General features: G+C 41.4%; 1 protein-coding gene and 1 long non-coding RNA gene across 6 annotated transcripts in view; one reads left to right on the forward strand and one right to left on the reverse strand.

Annotated features, from left to right (window-relative positions):
- On the reverse strand, positions 1-22278 carry LOC134296119 (uncharacterized). The gene is made up of 3 exons (XR_010002690.1): positions 22207-22278; positions 19604-19755; positions 1-289 (listed from the first exon to the last, which is right to left on the reverse strand). It is a non-coding gene; the product is annotated as an uncharacterized LOC134296119 (long non-coding RNA).
- Positions 1-24128, forward strand: part of bcl11a (BCL11 transcription factor A) — a 229128-nt gene that overhangs the window by 166220 nt on the left and 38780 nt on the right. The gene's annotated exons all lie outside the window — the stretch shown is intronic.

Here is a 24128-nt window from a genome sequence, read left to right on the forward strand (position 1 = left end):
TGCAGGGCGAGACAATGGTCAGTTTAATGGGAGCTAGGGATGGATTAATCTTAATGTTAAGTATGCCATAGGCTATTTTAGACAACACTCGTAAGCCATATCCAGATTTGTCCTGAGTATACTCTATGGGGAGCTTCTGGCTTTCTGGTGAATTTACTTAGATAATAGATGTACTTGCAAATGCACTTCTATTGTATTTCTGCTTCATATCTAAAATCCGTAGTGTCTGAAGTGGCCAACAATGTGAGGCTCTTGGTAGACGTTGGCTTTTCTCTTCTTTATAGAGATTCTGGGAAAAGACAAAAACACAACACTACAGGTTGAGTATCCATTATTCAAAATACTTGGGATCAGAAGTGTTCTGTGTTTCAGATTTTATTTGGAGTTTGGACTACCTGCATAAACACAATGAGATATCTTGGAGAGGTGACCGAAGTCCAAACACAATATTCATTTATGTTTCATATACACTTTTTACACCTAGCCTGGAGATAATTTTATATACAGTGTTGTTAAAACGTTTGTGCCAGAAATTAAGTTTGTGGACATTGAACAATCTGAAAGTAAAGGTTTCACTTCCAATTTGGGATTTTGTAATTCCAGAAAAGGCATACTCAGCCTGTAATACAAGTGAACATCCAGCCTATATATCAAAGCGTTAGACTTTGTGGATCATATATAGCAGGCTTTGGACCTCCAGGTGTTTTGGACTTCAATTCTCAAGTAGTTGAGAGAGATAGATAACCTCTTCTGGAAGGGGTTTAAAGAAGCATACCCTTGCTCAGAAATCAGTGTTGATTGCTACAGTTTTGGTGAATGCTTCGATATGAGATATCATATATGATATGATAGGAGCCCCTCGTGGTGCAGCGGATTAAACTGCTGAGCTGCTGAACTTGCTGACCGAAACGTCGGAGGTTCGAATCCAGGGAGCGGGGTAAACTCCTGCTGTTAGCCCCAGCTTCTGCCAACCTACCCTGTTTCCCCTAAAATAAGACATCCCCAGAAAATAAGACCTAGTAGAGGTTTTGCTGAATTGCTAAATATAAGGCCTCCCCTGAAAGTAAGACCTAGCAAAGTTTTTGTTTGGAAGCATGCCCAACGAACAGAACACCAGAGCATGTAGGATCGGTAAATGTATGTACCATATATTGTTGTACATGGAAATAATGGTAGTAACAAGAAATTCTTGATAGGAATCACAGTTTGTCTGGTTATGCTGGTTTGTGATTGCAATTACTGTACAGTATATAATACATGTTCATTTTTTGTTCAACAATAAATGTGAATTCTTCTTCATGGAAAAATAAGACATCCCCTGAAAATAAGACCTAGCACATCTTTGGGAGCAAAAATTAATATAAGACACGGAAACACGGTAGCTGTTCGAAAACATGCAAATGGGAGTAGATCAATAGAAATGGAAAGATAACGGCACTCTATGCAGTCATGATGGTCACGTGATCTTGGAGGTGTCTACGGACAACGCCGACTCTTCAGCTTAGAAATGGAGATGAGCACTGGCCTTAATGTCAGGGGAAAACCTTTTCTTTTACCTTACAATATGAGAAGACAAGACATTCTAATTTGGATTATTTGTGATATTGTTTATTTGTTAAACACATATTTTACCTTTTCCCGAAAAGATTCAAAATGGCCATGATTCCATAATCAAGTTCACTTGATGGTTTATATTACTGTTGCAGGTTGAATGTTATAAAAACATGTTGTGAATTTGTCCTTCATCTTTATGCTCTTTGTTTTCTGTTTAGCCATTTAGAGTGCTTGTTGTAGAGAGGTTTTGCATTCTAACCATATGGAGATGTTCAGTTGTGGAGAGAGAAAGTGTGAGCCTTGCCTTCTCCCCCTGCTTGCACATTTCCATCCCTTTCCTCATGTGAAGAGTGACTTTTTGAACATGAGAGCCTCCTCTGTATGTGGAGGTTCTCCAGTTCACTTTTATATTTTATAATGAGTGAGTTTTGTTGGCTGCAGATTTGTTTTTTGAGGGGAAAGTGGTAAACCTTGTGAAGATGAATAGGCTCTTCTAGAAATCATTGAATTTCTAGGCCTCTGGAATTATGAGCATTAGACGTTACTTTGAAAAGTTTCCATCCCAAATGGCTTTTTGCAAGTTACACCAGAATTTCTTTTTTATGGGAATAAAAGATAATAATGTTTTTTAACCATAACGTTCCAATGAGGTGCAAGGGCAGATTTTTAAGAAAACAAAAATAATGATTACAGGTGATTTACATAATTTTATAGCAGGTGAGGGTTAAACTGCTGAGCTGCTGAACTTTCTGACCGAAAGGTGGGAGGTTCCGAATCCGGGGAGCGGGGTGAGTTCCCACTCTTAGCCCCAGCTTCTGTCAACCTATCAGTTCGAAAACATGCAAATGTGAGTAGATCAATAGGTACCGCTTTGACAGGAAGGAAATGGCGCTCCATGCAGTCATGTTGGCCACATGACCTTGGAGGCGTCTACAGACACCCCTGGCTCTTCAGCTTAGAAATGGAGATTAACACCCCCCCCCCCTCTTGAGTCAGATACAACTAGACTTAATGTCAGGGGAAAACCAGTACCTTTACTATAGTAGGTGAAGAAGACATTGAAATTGTTTCAAATTTCCCATACATTGCTTCAGTCATTAATCAGAATGGAGACAGTAGCCAAGAAATCAGAAAAAGATTAGGACAGAGAACAGTGGTTCCCAACCCATCAACCAAGGTCCACTGGTGGGCCGCGAGACCTAAAATAAGGTCTGTGAGACATGCGGGGAAAATTGCAACTGGAGGAGTACGAGAGAGAGAAGGAGATTAGATTATTAAATATGGTTTTCTGAGCAAGCAGATGATTTGTATTGTTTTGAAATGTTGTGATCTGCTTTGGGCCCTGCTTAGGGAGAAAAGCGGGATATAAATAAATTATGATTATGATTATTATTGTATGACACAGCAAACAAGATAGACATGCTGGATTTCTTTCACAAAATCTCAAGTTGAACACTTCCCAAGTGTTTAGGACTGTGTGATGTATTTTCGGATGATGCACGCAGATCCCAGTAGGGTGGCCTTTTGCAGTTGGTAGATCGTAATTTTGTCAATGTCTACTGTTTCCAAATGCTGGCTGAGACCTTTTGGCACGGCACCCAATGTGCCGATCATCACCGGGACCACCTGTAGTGGTTTCTGCCAGTCTTTGAAGTTCAGTCTTGAGGTCCTGATAGTGGCTGAGTTTTTCCTGTTGTTTTTCATCAATGCGACTGTCAACTGGGATGGCGACATCAATGATCCAAATATATCCGAAATAATAATAATAATAATAATAATAATAATAATAATAATAATATTAATAATATCAGAGTGGGTTAAACCCTTGTGCTGGCAAGACTTGAAGGTTGGTTTGCTGATCTTTAGGTTGCCAGTTTGAATCCAACCTGGGGACAGTGCGGATGAGCTCCCACTATCAGCTCAAGCTCCATGCAGGGACATGAGAGAAGCCTCCCACAAGGATGATAAAAACATCAAAACAACATCCTTGCAGATGGCCAATTCTCTCACACCAGAAGTGATTTGCAGTTGCTCAAGTCGCTCCTGACACGAAATATTATATCTATAGCTAACACAGCAAAACATAAAGCATTAAACATACAACTTGATCTTTCATCGAACCAGGGGACCCTGGTCCATGTATTAGGTTTGTTTTTGACTCTGGGAGTCTGACAAAGAGTTGTACGTTTGGCCATTTGTTCTTGCAGCTAGGGGGAAAAAATGGAAAATACCAGAATTGAGTCCATAGTATTAAATGATTTACAATATGAGCAGGGTTTTATGTGTTTCATTATGGTAATGCAACAACACAGACATTAGGGTCAAGTAAGTTTCAAGCCCTGAAGGTTAGAAAAATGCAACTTGGCCTATGTCATGACTGGTATAATATCAGAAGGAGAGGGGCTGAAGACATTTATCCAGTGATAAGAACTGCAGTTCAGTGCACTGACTAGCTCTTCATCCCTTGTAAGGATTAGCAGAATAAATTAAGAGAAAAAACACACACATATAATATAATAACACAATAAGTATAATTTATTCAGAAGACCAGATCCAGATTTTTTTTCACAGAATTTGGATCATTTTGCACAGCCTTGAACGCTTATGCAAAAGGCACCGGGCAGCACGCGTACAACCTCGAGAAGGGTTTCTGTTCCACAATTGTTTACTTGCTGCTTAGAAAAGAGAGAGAGAAAAAAGAGGAAATAATAATAAGATGGATGGTGTGCTCTGAAGAACTTCCCTTTCTTAACAAACCACTCTCGTCAAAGGTATTATATTGAAAGCTATTATTAGTCCGATAGGCAAATGAAGCTTCCACCAATGTTTTGTTAAATCTGAAGAAGCAAAGTATGCAAATTCCATAAGCTTCCTCTGTTGCAGCAACAGCCCCCCCCCAAAAAAAAACAACAAAAAAAACCCAAAACGTTTGGCAAATCAATTCCTTGGCATCACAAAAGCTGGACCGGTGATGACAACTTGCTGGAGATGAGTCCGAAGGAACAGTTTCATGGGAAACGTCCAAAGTATGAGCTGTTTAGAATGAAATTCATGGACAGTTTTCAGATGAAGAAAGGATGCTTAAATGAAATGGAGAAACCACTCATAGATATGAAGGGTCATATCACAGGTTATTGTATACACCCAAATTTTGTAAAAAGGCTTTCGTAGGCTGAAGGAAGCCCCACATGAGCTAAAACACGTGAAGGTGCAAAATGTTTGAAAACGATCATTAATATCTCCAAGATGTTTTGTTTTTGTTTGGAGAGGGGGCAAAGAGATTTGTGAGAGATAGACTATGGTGTCCTTTGTTATTGTTGTCTGCCTTCAGATTTATTCGACCCTATGGTTCCAAGCAGTCATGCCGGCCACATGACCTTGGAGGTGTCTACGGACAATGCCGGCTCTTTGGCTTAGAAATGGAGATGAGCACCACACCCCCTTTACCTTTACAATGGTAAACCTGTTAGTGTGTGTATACTTCTTGGTCAGTTATTCACAGGAGGTTTGCCATTGCCTTCCTCTGAGGTTGAGAGAGTGTCACCCTGTGTACATTATTGAAATAAAAGGCATCGCTAGCATGTGTTGATGCTCTCTGAATTGGGAAAAATGCTTATTCCAAGGTAGTATATATAGCCAGGCCTGTAGTGAAGGGGGGGGGGGGGGTTAGGGGTTCAACCCCCCCCCCCCCGAAATTTTTCAAGTTATAAAAAAAATCTCGTTTACTCATGAATTTTAACTGGTTAACCAAATCCCCATGCTAAGTTTATGAGATGCAAAACATTAAGAGTCCCTCCAGGCACTATCTCAAGCAGATATTGACAGGTTTGTAGCGGGGAAGGGTATGTGCTAGGGGTTCAACCCCCCCCCCCCGAAATTTTCAAAACCCCTCCCGAAATTTTTTTCTGGCTACGGCCCTGTATATAGCCTTGCTCTCTTCCCCAGCAAATGAGAATTCCTCCTGGGCAAGGAAGCAAGGCCTCTTTTCGTTACTGGCCTAGTTTCTGCTGTCCAAGTCCTGATAATTACGTAGTAAAATTCCTGAAGGAGCATTTCCATTCCTAAGATGAAACTCTTTACAGCCTGATCCCAGAGAGTGTATAGGATCTGAAACAGGCATGGACACCTTTTGGATCTCAGACCACCAATTAAGAATCTGATCCTGCCAATACATTTCTGGGCTCAATTAAAAGTGCTGGTTATGATCTACAAAGCCCAAGTTACTCTCCCATATGAATCTGGCCATTTTTTGAGATCTTCTCAGACAGCCCTTCTCTCTGCCTTACCACCTTCATAGGTACACCTGTGTTTTTTTATCGTGTCAGAAGTGACTTGAGAACATATTGCAAGTCACTTCTGGTATGAGAGACTTGGCTGTCTACAAAGATATTGCCCAGGGGACGCCCGGATGTGTTACCATCCTGCTGGAAGGCTTCCCTCATATCCCTGCAAGCTAGAGCTAACAGACGGGAGCTCACCCTGTCTCATGGATTTGAACCAACAACCTTCAGGTCAGCAACCCAACCTCTAGGTCAGCAGTTCAGCCAGCACAAGGGTGTAATTAATTAATTAAATAATTTACAGTATTTATATTCCGCCTTTCCCACCCCGAAGGGGACTCAGGGCGGATCACAATGTACATATACAGTAGAGTCTCACTTATCCAACATAAACGGGCTGGCGGAATGTTAGATAAGCGAATATGTTGAATAATGAGAGATTAAGGAGAAGCCTATTAAACATCAAATTAGGTTATGATTTTACAAATTAAGCACCAAAACATCATGTTATACAACAAATTTGATAGGAAAAGTAATTCAATACACAGTAATGCTGTTAGTAATTACTGTATTTACAAATTTAGCACCAAAATATCATGATGTATTCAAAACATTGACTACAAAAATGCGTTGGATAATCCAGAACGTTGGATAAGCGAGTGTTGGATAAGTGAGACTCTACTGTACATGTCAAACATTCAGTGCCATTAGACATACAACACTCACAGACAAAGACACAGAGGCTATTTAATATTTTCCAGCTTCTGGCTTCATGAAGGTATGCTTAATTCCAGCCACAGGGGGAGCTGCTGCTTCATCATCCACTGTGACACTGAGTCCTTGATGGAGTACTTCCTCATCTTTCGCATGCATGCACGCTGCTGGACATTTTTATGGTGATGTAAATGAGTTAAATTAGCCTCCCTGCATAAGCGGACCCTAAATTTTCCTACTTGACAGATGCAACTGTCTTTCGGGTTGCTTAGATAAACAATGAGCTAGGCTATTTAATGGTCGGGCACTCAATTCGACCCGGGCTTCGAACTCATGAACTCTCGGTCAGTAGTGATTTATTGCAGCTAGCTACTAACCAACTGCGCCACAACCTGGCCTTAATCCATTGTGCCAGTACACGTGGCAGGAACAAAGGAGAAGGCTCCATGTAGACTATCTTTCCAGAACGTTTTTTGCTATGCTTCTTCAGGCAGATGAAAAATTTCTTCTGGCAGGCCTTGGAGAATTTATTTTTATTTTTGGCAGATAATAAGGTGATTAGCCTGCATAAAGTACTATATTTTCTGTCTGCTTTTTAAAAATGGTGCATATTTTAAATAGTCTTAATTTTTTCGTAGTTTTTATTTAACTGTGTGAAGTTTAAAATCAATTTTCGTTCAAACTCTTGTAAGTTGCTTTGAGTCTTGAATTAGGAAAAAGGAAGGAAGGATGATGATGATGATGAAGATGAAGATGGTTGTGTTTCTTTAACTCCATTATTTCTGGTTCTTGGTCACAATTCTAAGAACCGATAACACCCCCAGCCTTCCTGTTCAAGATGAACAGATTTGAGACCTGCAATTTGGATGAAAAACTCTTTCCTGGAGTGTGTTTATGAATGATTGCTTAGCCTGCCAGTTATTTGGACAAAGCAAAACATCAATCACTCTGCTTAATTATCTTTCTTTTTAAAAAGGTGAGGGTTATTTCAAAATATATATATATATATGAATAACCCTTGCCTTAAAAAAAAGAATACTTAGGCATCGGTCCTTTCTCTATAAATAACCCCCTTTGACACACACGTATACTAAAGAGAATTTCTATCCGATAATGTGTGAAAGGCATACGTTTATTTACGTGGGTTTCGGGTGCCAATCTGTAGTCTTCCCATTTGAATCCAGCCATCAATTATTGCTGCCATGATTTGTCTCGTTGGATATTTAAAATGCCATCCGTGAGAGATGATTATATATTCCATCAAGACAGTCAGTATAATCAGATGAAGAGGATCCTGTTTTCAGTGCGACGCAGCTCTAACCAACCTGTCTTTCGACAAGGAATCCAACAGTCGTGGCACTCAGATTTGTGGTGAGGAAACTAGCCTTAGCTCAGGACCCCAGTGTTATTTTGGGATCTCACATGATGACTAAAGTCTGCAGCAAGAGCATTACAATAGCAATAATAATAATAATAATAATAATAATAATAATAATAATAATAATAATAATATTAAAAAAAATAGAGGCCACCCTACTGGGATCTGCGCACATCATCCAAAAATACATCACACAGTCCTAGACACTTGGGAAGTGTTCAACTTGTGATTTTGTGATAGAAAATCCAGCATATCTATCTTGTTCACTGTGTCATACAATGTCGTTGTGATAATAATAATAATAATAATAATAAATCTCATTTGCTGTGTCATACAATGTTGTTGTGATAATAATAATAATAATAATAATAATAATAATAATAATAATAATATCTCATTTGCTGTGTCATACTATGTCTTTGTGTCAATAATAATAATAATAATAAATAGGTTGCTGTGAGTTTTCCAGGCGGTATGGCCATGTTCCAGAAGCATTCTCTCCTGACGTTTCACCCACATCTATGACAGGCATCCTCAGAGGTTGTGAGGTTTGTTGGAAACTAGGCAAGTGCGGTTTATATATCTCTGAAATGTTCAGGGTGGGAGAAATAACTCTTGTCTGTTTGAGGCAAGTGTGAATGTTGCAATTGATTACCTTGATTAGCATTGAATAGCCTTGCAGTTTCAAAACGTGGCTGCTTCTTGCCTGGGGGAATCCTTTGTTGGGAGGTGATTAACTGGCCCTGATTGTTTCATGTCTGGAATCCCCCTGTTTTTGAGAGTAGTTCTTTATTTACTGTCCTGATTTTAGAGTTTTTTTAATACTGGTAGCCAGATTTTGTTCATTTTCATGGTTTTCTCCTTTCTGTTGAAATTGTCCACATGCTTGTGGATTTCAGTGGCTTCTCTGTGTAGTCTGTCATAGTGGTTGTTAGAGTGGTGCAGCATTTCTGTGTTCGCAAATAATATGCTGTGTCCAGGTTGGTTCATCAAGTGCTCTGCTGTGGGTGACTTCTCTGGTTGAATTATTCTGCAGTGCCTTTCATGTTCCTTGATTCTTGTTTGTGGGTGAAATGTGAGGAGAGAATGCTTCTGGAACTTGGCCATACAGCCCGAAAAAGACACAACAATCCTGGGATTCCGGCCATGAAAGCCTTCGACAACACATTGAAATACAGTAGAGTCTCACTTATCCAACACTCACTTATCCAACGTTCTGGATTATCCAACACATTTTTGTTGTCAATGTTTTCAATATATCGTGATATTTTGGTGCTAAATTCGTAAATACAGTAATTACAACATAACATTACTGCATATTGAACTATTTTTTCTGTCAAATTTGTTGTATAACATGATGTTTTGGTGCTTAATTTGTAAAATCATAACCTAATTTGATGTTTAATAGGCTTTTCCTTAATGCCTCCTTATTATCCAACATATTCGCTTATCCAACATTCCGCCGGCCCGTTTATGTTGGATAAGTGAGACTCTACTGTATTGTCAGTTGGAGTCAAGTGTGAATGTTGCCATTGATCACCTTGAGCATGCCTGCCATAGATGTGGATGTAACGTCAGGAGGGAGTGCTTCTGGAACATGGCAATACAGCCGAGAAAACTCACCCAGCATCCAATAAAATGGGGAAGTCCCAATTTTGGGAGAAAGGCGGAATTGGGCCTTAAGGGAAGGCAGAGCTGTGGCACGATCTGCATTTCAAAAGTGCTAGACAACTGAAGATTACTTTCTTTCATCTATGGAGATTTTATGTTTTGGGATGCATCACAAAGAAATGACTGATGGGTGATACTTTTTATTTCAACCCCTTTTGCATTGTTTCCCTCCTCTGTCTTGTCCTGTTCCTTGCTCACTTTCACCACTGGTCACAGGTAGTGAGAGGAACATGAATCCTCTATGGGGACATTTCTCTGCGCATTGGTTGGCCTTTCCATAACCCTGTTCTTTGAGAAAAACATGGTGAGGTTTGACCCTGGGGGATCATCCTCTTTTAAAGCAACCACTGTCCCTGCCCCTTCTCTTTCTCTCCCTTTTTGCATTGTGTTCAGCTTTGCTGCAAAACAAGGGCAGGGAGGGGGACGGGGACAAAATTATGGCAGGGGAAAATAGGAAGTAATTGGTAATCTGCAAAAAAAACAGGCCCCGAGAACCAGTGGCAGCAGTGGCTCTGAACTTCTCCCTACCACTCTATAATTACCGACTGCATTTATAAGGTGAATGATTAACTCAATTGTCCCTAACGGCCAGCAGGTAAATACATAATTATGGGCTGTTGAAACAAGGTTATTGTTTACCGGATTGTCGGGCACCTGCTTTGAAAGACCTTTGATCTGGCAGGTCGAGGCTCCGGTGAGACATCATAGCTGGTAGGGGTCATTGACCGAGGGTCAGAATATATGGGTTTGTCTTTTTTCCTTTGAAAGAACGCACAGCGCAAGCACCTTCTCAAGGAAGCCATGCCTCAGCTTAGTTAGGATTACGTGTTCTCTTTCTGAAAGGAAGCGCATTTCTCAGAGGTTGGGTGACTCATGCCAGGAGAGATGCCCGTCCGTTTAAAACTGTGTACCTTAGACTTGGTTGCAGTGAAGCTGAAATTACACATCAGACAAAGTTGTTGGTTTCCCCTCTCCCCTCGCAGCCACCCCCCCCCCCCCAAATGTTTTCTTTTGCAAACTAAAGGTTGGCACCGATGGGAGGAACTATCAAGAGGATGGACAGCTTTATTATTATTTTTATCTCGCAACCATTTTCAGAATAGTTGCTTAGAATTGCTCCTGGTGCTTGTTTTTCTCTTTACTGAAGAAAATATCTTGCCCTCCAACTATCCTGATTTGGCGGGGATGGTCATTTATGGTCCCACTTTTTAACCTGCTTTTAAAATGTCTTTGGAATGAATGCAGTTTGATACTACCACTACCACTTCTACTGCTGCTGGTAATAATAATAATAATAATAATAATAATAATAATAATAATAATAATAATAATAACTAGACACTTGGGAAGTGTTCGACTTGTGATTTTGTGATATGAAATCCAGCATATCTATCTTGTTTGCTGTGTCATAATAAAATAATAATAATAATAATAATAATAATAATAATAATAATAATAATGGTTTTCCCCGACATGAAGTCCAGTTGTGTCCGACTCTGGGGGTTCGTGCTCATCTCCATTTCTAAGCCAAAGAGCCGTGTTGTCCGTAAACACCTCCAAGGTCATGTGGCCGGCATGACTGTATGGAGCGCTGTTACCTTCCTGCCGGAGTGGTACCTATTGATCTACTCACATTTGCATGTTTTCAAACTGCTAGGTCGGCAGAAGCTGGGGCTAACAGCTGGTGCTCACTCTGCTTCCCGGATTCGAACCTGCGAGCTTCTGGTCCACAAGTTCAGCAGCTCAGCGCTTTAACATGCTGTGCCATTGTGCGCCAATAATAATAATAATAATAATAATAATAATAATAATAATAATAATAAGAAGAAGAAGAAGAAGAAGAAGAAGAAGAAGACAGACTACAAACAGAGGCACAACTATGTGGCCCAAATGATTCATTGGAACTTATGCCTCAAGTACCACCTGCCAGCAGTAAAGAACTGGTGGGATCACAAACCTGCAAAAGTATTGGAAAATGAGCATGCAAAGATACTGTGGGACTTCCGAATCCAGACTGACAAAGTTCTGGAACACAACACACCAGACATCACAGTTGTGGAAAAGAAAAAGATCATTGATGTCGCCATCCCAGGTGACAGTCGCATTGCCGAAAAACAACAGGAAAAACTCAGCCGCTGTCAGGACCTCAGGATTGAACTTCAAAGACTCTGGCAGAAACCAGTGCAGGTGGTCCCGGTGGTGATGGGCACACTGGGTGCCGTGCCAAAAGATCTCAGCCGGCATTTGGAAACCATAGACATTGACAAAATTATGATCTGACAACTGCAAAAGGCCACCCTACTGGGATCCGTACGCATCATCCGAAAATACATCACACAGTCCTAGACACTTGGGAAGTGTTTGACTTATGATTTTGTGATATGAAATACAGCATATCTATCTTGTTTGCTGTGTCATAATAAAATAATAATTATTATTATTTAATACCGCTTTAACTGCCATAGCTCAATGCTATGGATTTGTAGTTTTCCAGTGTTTTTTTAGCTGCCTCTGTCAAAAAGTGCTGGTGTCTCACCAAACTACAAATCCTAAAATACGTAGCTGTGAGACATAGCGGTGAAAGAGGTGCCAAATTGCATCATTTCTGCAGTGTAGAGAGGCACCCTAAGCCTGTTCTGTGGGGAGCTAGTCCTGGGCTTCCTCATTTTTTAATGGCAAACTCTTGTACTCTGTTTATCATTTCATGAATTTTTTTTTTTTACATTTTCTCTGATCGATTGATCCATTGATTACCTTGGCGGGCAGCAGAAGGGGTTTTGCTTTTGATTAATTAACGCTTTTAGGCTGCTTTTTACACCCGGGGAATCGATTTGCACGGGCCTGAGGATGTGCTTTGGTGTTCAGCACTGCCACCGGTTCCGTGCCTTTCCCGTCCTTCCCCTTGCACCCCGGTTTGGATGGAAACGGGACAGATTTCGCCCTCCTTCCCCCCCTTCCCCACCACCACGCCCTGGCTCTAAGCCTTTAAAAATTACTTCCAGACTGACAAATTAACTTGCCAACTTGAAGACAGAAGTTGGGGGGCGGTGGGTGTGGGTTGATAGCCAAACTATGTGAAGTCCAATAACAGAATGACAGTTGATTGGCAGCTGTGCTCTGCTTCTGAGGGACAGCGCAATCCATCTCTGTTTTGCCAAGCTCAGAGCTGTTTCTTGTTAATAGAGTTTTTTTTTAAAGGAGCAAGAAATAATATAAAGGAATATTCCCTGCCCTCCCCTCCCACCCCCTTTTTCTCCATCACTTTCTGTTGCTCATATAAGTGACTGAACCAGCATATACATAAATCAATTTGAGCCTAACCGCAAGCTTTTATAGATATTAGAGTGGTGTCCATTTTCCTACAAATCCGAACTGGTGCATTAATGAATAAACAGGCTGTGCACTCACGCCGGGGCATGCCTGCGTGGCATACCTGGGCAAGTTTAACCCTCACTATCTTCCCAAGATGAAAGGCATTAGTGACTTCCCAATCAGGAATGTGAAGCTCAAACATATTCCAAAGCTGGGGAAAGCTTTTGGACTATAACTTCCAGGCCATGTAGGATAGGGCATTCTGGAACTTGTAGTGTTAAAAAAAAATCACTTTTCCAAACTGTGACCAAATAAAAACACTTTTTCAAACTCTGACAAAATTGAATGAGCCACCATGGGACTATGAATGCCCTCTTCAGGCAGAGGGGGAAATTGCAACTTGGCTAGCGGCTACTGCAATTGGCAGAGTCCTAGAGTTGGTAGAGCCCCCCTCCCAGGATCCATCTGGTCCAACCCCATTCTGCCATGCGCCAAATCAAAGCACTCCTGACAGGTGGCCATCCAGGCTCTGCTCAAAAGCCTCCAGAGAAGGAGACATTATCACACTCCATTGTCAAACAGCTCTCACAACCAGTTGGTTTTGAATCAAGGCTGCAGGGACATCTGTTAGGGATGCTTTGATTGTGTGTTTCTGCATGGCAGGAGATTTTTTTTTCCGTGTCAGGAGCAACCTGAGTCGCTTCTGGTGTGAGAGAATTGGCCGTCTGCAAGGACGTTGCCCAGGGGACACCCAGATGTTTTGATGTTTCACCATCCTTGTGGGAGGCTTCTCTCATGTCCCCACAGGGAGCTGGAGCTGATAGAGGGAGCTCATCCGCACTCTCCGCAGTTGGGATTTGAACCTGGCAGCCTTCAGGTCAGCAACCCAACCTTCAAGTCACAAGGCTTTAATCCACTACCCCATCGGGGGCTCCTATGGCAGGGGATTAGACTAGATGACGCTTTTCCAACTGTATGCTTCGATCATTCTAAGTTCTTCCTAATGTTGATGTGGAATCTCTTTTCCTGCAATTTGAATCAATTGCTTCGTTGTGTCCTAGTCTCCAGAACAGCAGAAAACAAGCTTGCCCCCTCCTCAGTGTGACATCCTTTCAGACCTTTAAACATGACTATTATGTCCCTTCTCAGCCTTCTTTTCTCCTAGTTGCCTAAGCTGCTCCTCATAGGACTTGCCTTTTAGACATTTTATTGTGTTGGTCGCCCTTTTCTACACATGTTCCAGCTTGTCCGTATCCTTAAATTATGGTGCCAAGAACTGGACCCAGTATTCCAGGTGAGGTCTGACCAAAGCAGGCTATAACTTCCCTTGATTTGGTGTGGTTTCCAACCTTTGGTCCTCCAGGTGTTTTGGACTTATTATTTATTTATTTATTTATTTCAATTATTTATACCCCGCCCTTCTCACCCGAGGGGACTCAGGGCGGCTTACAAGTGGCAATTGATGCAGTTACACTGATATACAATAAACTAAAATGATTAAAACAGTTAAAACAATCATAAAATAGTCATAAAATACAATATACAAAGTTTAAAACAATGCAAAGTGCTTATGCCGTTCATCCACCAGACGTTATACAAGAGCCGTAATTCAGACCGAGTCAAAGCCAACACATGCTTATTCTTCAAATGCCTGCGTACATAGCCAGATCTTCAGTTTTTTTCTGAACCCCAAAAGGGATGGGGCCTGCCGAATGTCACTGGGGAGGGAGTTCCACAGCCGGGGAGCCACCACAGAGAAGGCCCTGTCTCTCGTCCCCACCCGCCGTGCCTGCGAGGCGGGTGGGACCGAGAGCAGGGCCTCTCCAGAAGATCTTAAGGTTCTTGTGGGCTCATAGGGGAAGATACGTTCGGACAGGTAAATTGGACCAGAACCGTTTAGGGCTTTGTAGGCCATGACCAGCACTTTGAATTGGGCTCGGTAGCATATCGGCAACCAGTGGAGCTGGCTTAACAAGGGAGTAGTATGCTCCCTGTAAGCCGCCCCAGTTAACAATCTGGCTGCCGCCCGTTGTACTAATTGGAGCTTCCGGGCCGTCTTCAAAGGCAGCCCCACGTAGAGCGCATTGCAGTAATCCAGCCGGGATGTGACCAGAGCGTGGACCACCGTGGCCAAGTCAGACTTCCCAAGGTACGGGCGCAGCTGGCGTACTCTCAGAAATTCTCAGAAATTCCAGCCATCTTTACCAGATGTTAGGAATTGTGGGAGCTAAAGTCCAAAACACCCAGAGGACCAAAGGTTGGGAACCATTGATCTAGACGCTAGACTCCTGTTGATGCAGCCTAGAATTACATTGGCTTTTTAACTGCCACATCTCACTGTTGACTCATGTTCAGCTTTCAGTCTACTAAGCCTGGATTTATACTAATATATAATACTAGCTGTGCCCAGCCACACGTTGCTGTGGCGTTGTCTGGTGGTGTTGGTGAGAAATTGTTGAGGTAGTGGTGGCATTGAATGTCTGTTGTATGGTTGTCTTTATGTTTAGTATGCACACTGATTATATGGCAGTGTGGAGTCAAGATAATCCAGTTCAAAGCAGATAATATAAGATTCCAAATGGGTAATATAGCTGTGTGGAAGGGCCTTGAGTCTACACTGCCATATAATCCAGTTAAAATCTGATAATCTGTGGAAGAAGCCTAAGTGAGGCCTAACTGTGCCTGTCCCCTGGGCTGAGTAGATTGCTAGCAGACCAAGTGGGCAGACCTTAGCCTTCAAACTGGCAGCAATTGGATAAAAACTATTATTCCTCTCCCTGTAATTAGGACTTTTCTTTTCTTTTTGTTGTATTAACCTAGAACCATGAATGATGGATTGTGTTGTCAAATTTCAAGGTTGGGGGGGCCTGTAGTTTTGTTGTTTTGTCATCACTCTTTTATATATATAGATAGTTTGGAACTGCATTATGTGGTCAGTAGAGACCATTATAATGTAGGTGAACTGCATTGAACTGCATTATATAGCAGTGTAGATTCACTCCTAAATCCCTTTCACGTGTTCTGTTTTGTACACAGAATGATGCGTCTGGATTGGGCATAAATAAACCCCCTCCGTTTTCTTGCCAAAGGATTTTTGTTCTTTTGCAAGCTTCAGCTTCCTGTATTCCACTCCCCCGGGTCAGGGACTCCAGGCTCACAGAAATATCCACATCGTGAATATGAGTAAACCTCCCTGTAGCTCTGGCTTGGACCCGACTCAAGGAATTACAGTTCTGTGAGGCAGCCAGATTCATACTTGAATTTTCATCCTTGATGGTTGTAATATTAGCCATTTCTTGTGTGCGTGAATGAGTCATCCTGGATCAAACACCACAGATGGACCTTGCATTTTTGTCTTAGGGCCCTTCCAGACAAGTCCTGATCTGATCCCAGGTTTTCTGCTTTAAATTGGATTATATGAGTCCCCACTGCCAGATTATCTGGAATAAACAGAAAAATTAGGATCAGATCCTGGGATATATATAGTGCCTGTCTGGAAGGGCCCTTAGATGCCTCTTCCTGGGTTTTAAAAAAGTGAATCTAGGAAATTGTATGCATGTATGTATGTCGGGAGAATGTCTTCTAACTGTAAGTCACTCGTGCCTTTGGGATCAGACAAGATAGACACCGAAATGAAGAATGTAAAATAAAAAGCCATTGGTTTTTCCCTAGCTGGAATGCTCCTTTGTGGAGGCAGTTCACACATACAGCTGTGAATGAATGAATGTCTGGATGTCAAGTAAGGTAAAGGGAGCTGTGAAATGGCTATACAATAGATTTAAAAGCATAGGCAAAAAAATATATATAAGGGCCATGGGGCTGATCCACCATGGCCTGCAATTTTCTTGTCAAAAGTATCTGAGAATGACATTTCCATGGAACAGTTGCCACATCAGGACCCCTTTCACACAACATAATTATACTGCTATGATTCAGCTTTAACTGCCATGGATGAATATATGCTGGATTTGCACTTTAGGGAAGGATCAGCAGGTTAAACCATTGAGCTGCTGAACATGCTGAACGAAAAGTCAGAGGTTCAAATCCGTGAAGTGGAGTGAGCTCCTGCTGTTAGGCCCAACTTCTGCCAACCTAGCAGTTCGAAAACACGCAAATGTGAGTAGATCAATAAGTACCACTTCTGCGGGAAGGTAACGGCACTCCATGCAGTCATGCTGGCCTCATGACCTAGGAGGCGTCTATGGACAATGCTGGCTCTTCAGCTTAGAAATGGAGATGAGCACCATCACCTAAGAGTTGGACATGACTAGACTTAATGTCAAGAGAAACCTCTACCTTTTACCTTTATAGTCCTTGTCCAGAGAGCTCTAGTATCTCACCAGAGTACAAATCTCAGAATTTCACAGGATATATCCATGATACTTAAAGTGCTATAACTGTTAAGAGTGAGTGGGCAAAAGAGGAACCATGAAAAATCAGAGCAAAGGTCTATTCCCAAAGTAGCCAACCAGTCGCCTATGGAAGCCCACCAACAACGTCACAAAGGCCATTGTATCCTCTCCAGTAGAAGAATGGAGATGAGCTGACAACGGCGTGTAAATTGTCCGTTCTGACTTTTAAGAAGACATAGGATCATAAGAGACCACAAGGGCCATCAACAAAGCCTAGTTCTGTGTTACTCTTTTCAGAAGAGAAGCAATGAGATTCATTGTCAAATTAGCATACCATTGGATTTTAGCCTAAAATGTTTGCAAGCCACAAAGAACTGTGTTAGATCTAGTTTTCCCCTCATCAGTTTTAAACTTGGTGACAACTGGAGTTTACAGGAAGCTCCCACTTATCAGATGTGTTAGAGACTGGAGCACTGTCAGAAACCAGAATTGCTCAAAAAGTGGAACCCAGTTTATCTTAGCTTTCAAATGCATTTTTGCTGGGGAAAACATAAATAACATAATATATATTATTTTGAATGCATGATAAAGCTCAAGGAGCATTATCATGGGCAAGAAAAACTGGCAAAAGAGCTGACCGATCATCAAATTAATGAAACTTGTCTCTAATTTGTGTTAAAAGAGTGAGGTGCTAAAAAGTGAGAAATCAAACATTGAGGAAAACCTGTATAACCAGTGGCGGAAGAATAAAAAGATAGCTTCGTGGCATTCTATCTGTAGTTGTATATGACAATTGTATATGGCCCATTTCCCATTGGGCCAAGCCAGGATGCCCAAACATTAGGGATGATAGGTGCTGTAGTACAACAATATCTCCCAGGCTTTGGGTTTCCCTTGTTTGCAGCAGGTCAGACAATAGACCCTTTAGCTGATTAATCTTGAGTTGCGGGGATAGGAGTTAAGGGCTCCTTTTAAACAGTTTGCAATTACTGCGGTACCAAATGCAGTATTGTGACAGGAAATTTGATGAGAGGGGATATTAAAGATTGCCTTTCCCTCTACCAATGGCTGGTATTGTTTGCTTACTAAATTATAGGATATATCACGTATCTTTCAATATCTCAAAGAAGGTAACTAAACTGAGGTTTTGATAAGGTGCATATTAAGTTTAAGCCATTGGTTAATCAGTTAAGAGGTGGATGATTAATGGGCTAAAAATTACTTAATGGTTTGACAACCCAAGAATGATGTATTTATAAAGCTGTGCTAGCAGAACCCACAGGCTATAAACTTCCAACCCTGGTGAAAATCAGTGTCGTGTCAGCTAGGAAGCTAGTTTGTTGTAATTTTCCTCCACTACTCGTGATGATGATGATGCTTATTTCTGTTCAAATAAAATTGTAAGTGTTATCAGCTCTATCGTAGATTTTATATTCTGCCAGGATGCCTCTATGGTAATTTCTGATGTAAGTCATTAATTTCAATAGGGTTGCTATTATTTACGGTTTCCTCTTTTCAAAGTGAGTTCAGAAATATATCCCTCTTGTATACGGGGGTCATGCTGTATTGCTTTCCTGTCCCATTCTCAATGGAAACCATGAATGGTTATGCTTTTGCTGACGCTGCAAATCCCCATAATTTCAATAATATTAGTTGCTCATAAATGCGGGGGGAAAGACAGCATTGGTAATGTGAGAATTTAGAAGGCTTTGGAGAGGGAGTGAAGTGTGGACAGAGTTTCATTTTTCCTTAGGTCAGGAGAATGAATTTCTTAAGGGAACAAATAGCTTTGGATACCATCCAGCCCAAGTTAAGCACTTATAAGTTCAACTGGGAGAGTTCAATGCATGTTTAAATCTTCCCCATTGAAATACATGGCACTTGTAAGTGCTTAACTTTGGCTGGATTGTGCCCTTGTGTGCATTTTTTTTACAGACCAGATGGAGAAAAGAGAGAACCGAGTGCAAGTGGTAACAATTAATTATTCTTCCATTCTGTTCTCCGCTCTCTTTTTTTTCCATGCCTGCAATGCTGTCGTGTCTGAAGACAAGCATTCATTTGACATTTAAGATGAATAAAAAGAGATTCCTGCCTTTGCTTCAAACTGCTGTTCAAATAATTTCCCCCATGGTAAAGAGGGAGAGAAAAAGAAGGCAAGGAGGGGTTGTTTCCTGGCACTGGAGCTTGTGTGGGTGTCTCCAGTAACAAAAGATAATACACGTGCCATACAAAAGGAATCATTATTCCATAGAATTAAAGAGAATCACAATCTAGTTACAAAAAGAACCATTATTTACATTTATATCTATAAAGTCGCAAAAAGCCATTGGGCAAAACTTTACCTTTCAGTTTTAGAGTGAAGTGATTCTTAAGTTGAATTCAGGTGTTGAGGTTCCATTAAAGGGCACCAAATTGTCAGTTGTTCACATTATCCAGATAAGCAGAGATGCCATTGAGATATTCCAGTTTAAGGGCCAACATCTCTTTGGGCCATCTGTTTCAAAGGTCAGATTGACAACATGGTTGGTCCTGGCACTCATTTCAGTCATTTTAATGACATTTTGCGTTGCAATGCTTGACTTTACTCAGAGAGTAAGATGCAAGTCAGAGATAAGTCGGTTTATGTTTAGAAGAAAACTTCTGAGTCACTTTAGTTAGTAGAAACACAACTCCTACTCAAAGGGTATTGTGGTTTCAACCCACTTTGCTTTCATGCCTACTTTGACAACATTTTTAGTAACTTGTGGTTGGAAGCGATGTTTGACCCACACTCCTGGAAGTTCCAGATGCTAAGGTCATAGATTGGGCAGATCCAGGTGACAGTATAACAGTGATTCTCAACCTGTGAGTCCCCAGATGTTTTGGCCTTCAACTCCCAGAAATCCTAACAGCTGGTAAACTGGCTGAAATTTCTGGGAGTTGAGAACCACTGCAGTATAAGAACTTAAAATAGGATACTGCAGAGACCTTTTCTTGTTTTCAGGTGTGTGTGTGTGTATGCATGCATAGAGTGTCTTGGGCCTGAGCTACACTGCTATATAATACAGGATGGAATTGCATTATATGGTCATTGCAGACCAGGCATGGGCAAACTTTGGGCCTCCAGGTGTTTTGGACTTCAACTCCCATTATTCCTAACAGCCAGTAGGCTGTTAGGAATTGTGGGAGTTGAAGTACAAAAACACCTGGAGGGCCAAAGTTTGCCCATGCCTGGTGTAGATTCAGTGTAATTGCATTGAATTGCATTATATGTCTATACCAGTGGTTCCCAACCTGTGGTTTCCAAGAACTAAAATATGGTCCACGGTCTCACTGTTATTAGACTGTTGCAACAAGAGCAACTGGTCTTATAGTGCCGAGGCAACAGGGATGTCGTGAGTGGAGAGGATGACTACTCCCGAAAGGCATGACTACAAGCCTCCTGACTGCTGCTTCTCCTCCTTCTCCCTCTCCCTGAGCAGAACGGTTCCATGTGGCACCTGGAAATGAGGGTGCCTTGGTGTCATTGATGTTAGGCCTGTTCCTGGGGTTAATTGGGATGCTGATTCAGAAAATTGCGTTGGATAGACCACTCAGCTCTGGATTATTAATTATTGTTTTCTGTGGGTGATCAGATAGCGACTATTGGACGGCATATGTTCTGTATCGGAAACTAGAGCTGATGTGGTCTATCCAATGCAATTTTCTGAATCAGCACCCCAAATAACCAAACCGGTTCTAAAGTTGGCCAAAAACTGATTCATAACCCTTTTGGTACTAATGGTGGAGAGTGGTCCCTGTTCAAGTGGTCCTTAGTCAAAAAAAGTTTGGGAACAACTGGTCTACACTGACCATATAATGCAGATTCAAATTGCATTATATGGCAGTGCAGATGGGGCTCTAGAGAGCCCAAACCAAAACTTGGATGTGAGATGGGTCCAACAGTCAACAGTTTGGCTTTTTTTCAGGCAGATTTTGTGGTTTAACATTTAGTATTCTCAGTTTGTGGGTTTGGCCTGAAACGGGCAGACCCTCTATCATGCTACAGATGAAAACCAGGGCACATAGGGCCAAGCAACATCAAAGTATTTATTAATGAAGAAGAAGACACAAGCTAAGAGAGGCTGCAGCAGTTTCCTTTTGCCTTAGCTGAATTCGATGAGTTTAAACTATTCTTCAGTTTTCAGCAATAGAAGTAACCTGATGACAAGGGGGAGATGTGGGGAGAGGAGAGAAATACATGATATTTCCAACCGACCTGAAAAAGTGGAGTAACAGGAATAATTGAGATCAGGATTGTTGGAGAGTATAATCAGGGTGACCGTAGTTTGTTATTTGTTCACTTCTCTGAGATGACACGAAGAACAGATCTGTTAACAACCAGGAATTATGCTTTTGTTTCCCTTCTGGCCAAGTTAAGGCCACCCCCTCCCATTAACTGTTAATTTAGATTGAAACTTCCTGTCTTGCTAAGCAAGTCCCACTTTTAAAATTCTTACCTGCTAGTTTCTGATATAGTAATCTTGGAATGCTTAAGACTCATTTCAGTCCTAATCATTACATGTTTTTTCTTCAGTTTAATATTATTGTGGTTACTTTCTCTTTCTTATTTACTCAGTCTTTATATGCAGTAATCTGCTGTTTGTCAAGAAATACAATTTTGTCATCAGTTCCTGTTGCTGTAGGCCTAATGTTTGATGGAGGTAAATAAGTGGGGACATAGAATCATAGAGTTGGAAGAGACCACAAGGCCCACCCTGTCCAATCCCCTTTAGTTCTTACAAAACTATGGAAATGAGAACAAAACCTATGAGGAAACATTAAGAGGTTTGGGCATATCCAGCCCAGTGAAGAGAAGGATGACAGGATTGCATCTCTACTACCCTGGAGGGTAGGATCTGATTGTGATTGAATTTTAGAAGGAACATTTTGATGGCAAGAGCAGCTTGGCACTGGAACCCATTACCTAGAAAGATGGTGGGGTCTCCTCCTCTGGACACCTTCAAAAAGAGGCTGGGCTGCTACTAACTGGTTATACACCTACTGGGGTTCTTGTATTGACTTGATGACCTATGGAGTCACTATTGGACTATTGGATTATGACCTGTTAGGATCACAACCTAATGGGGATTATGACCTTTTAGGACCATAACCTATTGGGTAGTAGAGTTTCAGAGGTGTTCCTTTAGTTTATTGGGTAGTGGACGACCACTGGGCACATATATATCTTATTTCTATTCGACGCTCTCAGCAGACAAAGATTCAAGTAGATTTCTTTAAAATAACACGTTTGTTTTACTCAGAACTTCATGTATTTAAATATACAGGTACATTTTTTGTCAGGTTAAACTTTAAAACATTTCAGTTTATATGTTTAACTTGTAGTCTTTAACAGTCTCTTCAAAACTATATTGCTTTGTACAGCTCTCTTTCATAACAGTCTACTTCCAAAGGACTCAAGCCTCAGCTGTCTTCTAACTCCTAACATTGGCTTTTGTACTCAAGCCTCAACTGTCTTCTAACTCCTAACACTGGCTTCTGCACTCAGACCCAAGCCTCAACTGTCTTCTATCTCCTAACACTGGCTTCTGTACTCAAACACTCAAGCCTCAACTGTCTTCTATCTCCTAACACTGGCTTCTGTACTCAAACACTCAAGCCTCAACTGTCTTCTATCTCCTTACACTGGCTTCTGCACTTGGGCTCAAGCCACAACTATCATTCCTCAACCATCATCCTTTTAAAAAACATTCTAAACAGACACTGAACCAGTCACATGGTTTGCAGCCCCTCCCACTGCTTCAAGTACATAGAGCTAAGAAAACTGCAAATCAAAGAAGACACACACTTCAGGAAAGAAACCGACACATTATAAAACAGACAAAACATTAAATAGAGGAGGCTTGCTTAAGAAGGTTGCTATCTCCAACAGTCAATTCTTATAATTCTCAATCTAAGTCAATAAATGTCTGGTGTATATTCCAAAAAGGCACCAAATCCCATCTGATTTTTTGAACCAAGCAGAATCAGCTTTGATAAGTACTTGGATGGGAGACCACCAAATAATAACTGGTGTTGTAGGCTATATTTTGGAGGAAGAAATGAGCACTTTTCAGTGCTCAGCGTTGTTGCATTTCCAACACTCCCATGCTGCTCCTTATGGGAGTTAGGCCCATAATTGCTGGGCACCAAAGTTTGGCATGCTTTTTCTTCTAATAGGGTATTGGAGCACTTCCTTCTGACTAAAGGCTTGCCTCACTCCCTGGAAAAGACAACCCTGGGTTGGTTAGAAGACCCCTCAATTTCTACCCCACAAATTCAAGTTTTTTATGTTACCAAAGCAGTGTAGGAAGAAGCCACGGGGCAGCAGTTGCCGTGCTGCTGAGATAACTTTGGAAAGGACCGTCGTTGTAGTAGTGGGAACTCTGGGTTGTCCTATAAATGTCAATTGTGTACAGATACTAAAATACGTTGGACGCTGCTTTTACTTTCACAAACAAGGGAAGCTTTCCCAAAGCCTGTTGGCACACACTGGCCAGCATATTATTCCATTACCGACTTGGCAGAGCAAAGTGCTTAAATGCCTAGCTCTAGAACAATTCCCTCCTCCCTCATCTATTCCAAAGCAATGGCATCTATCTCTCATGTTTTCTTCCCAGCTGGCCTCCCTTCAGCTTTTATTTCCTGGCTCTGTCATGACGGCTGTGATCGTGCCTTCGGGGACCTCCGTTTGAGGCCACCCTAATTCGCCTTAGCAGGTTCTTTTCATGCCTTTTGGATATATCCGTTTTTAAAATATTCCGTTAAGTGTATGTTGACTTCAAGAAATTAACATGGCTTTCCCCCTCTATGTTTGGATTAAGACGTGGGAATGACCAAGGTGTTGTT

Source organism: Anolis carolinensis, chromosome 1, assembly GCF_035594765.1.
Source record: "Anolis carolinensis isolate JA03-04 chromosome 1, rAnoCar3.1.pri, whole genome shotgun sequence".
NCBI classification, from domain to species: Eukaryota; Metazoa; Chordata; class Lepidosauria; order Squamata; family Dactyloidae; genus Anolis; species Anolis carolinensis.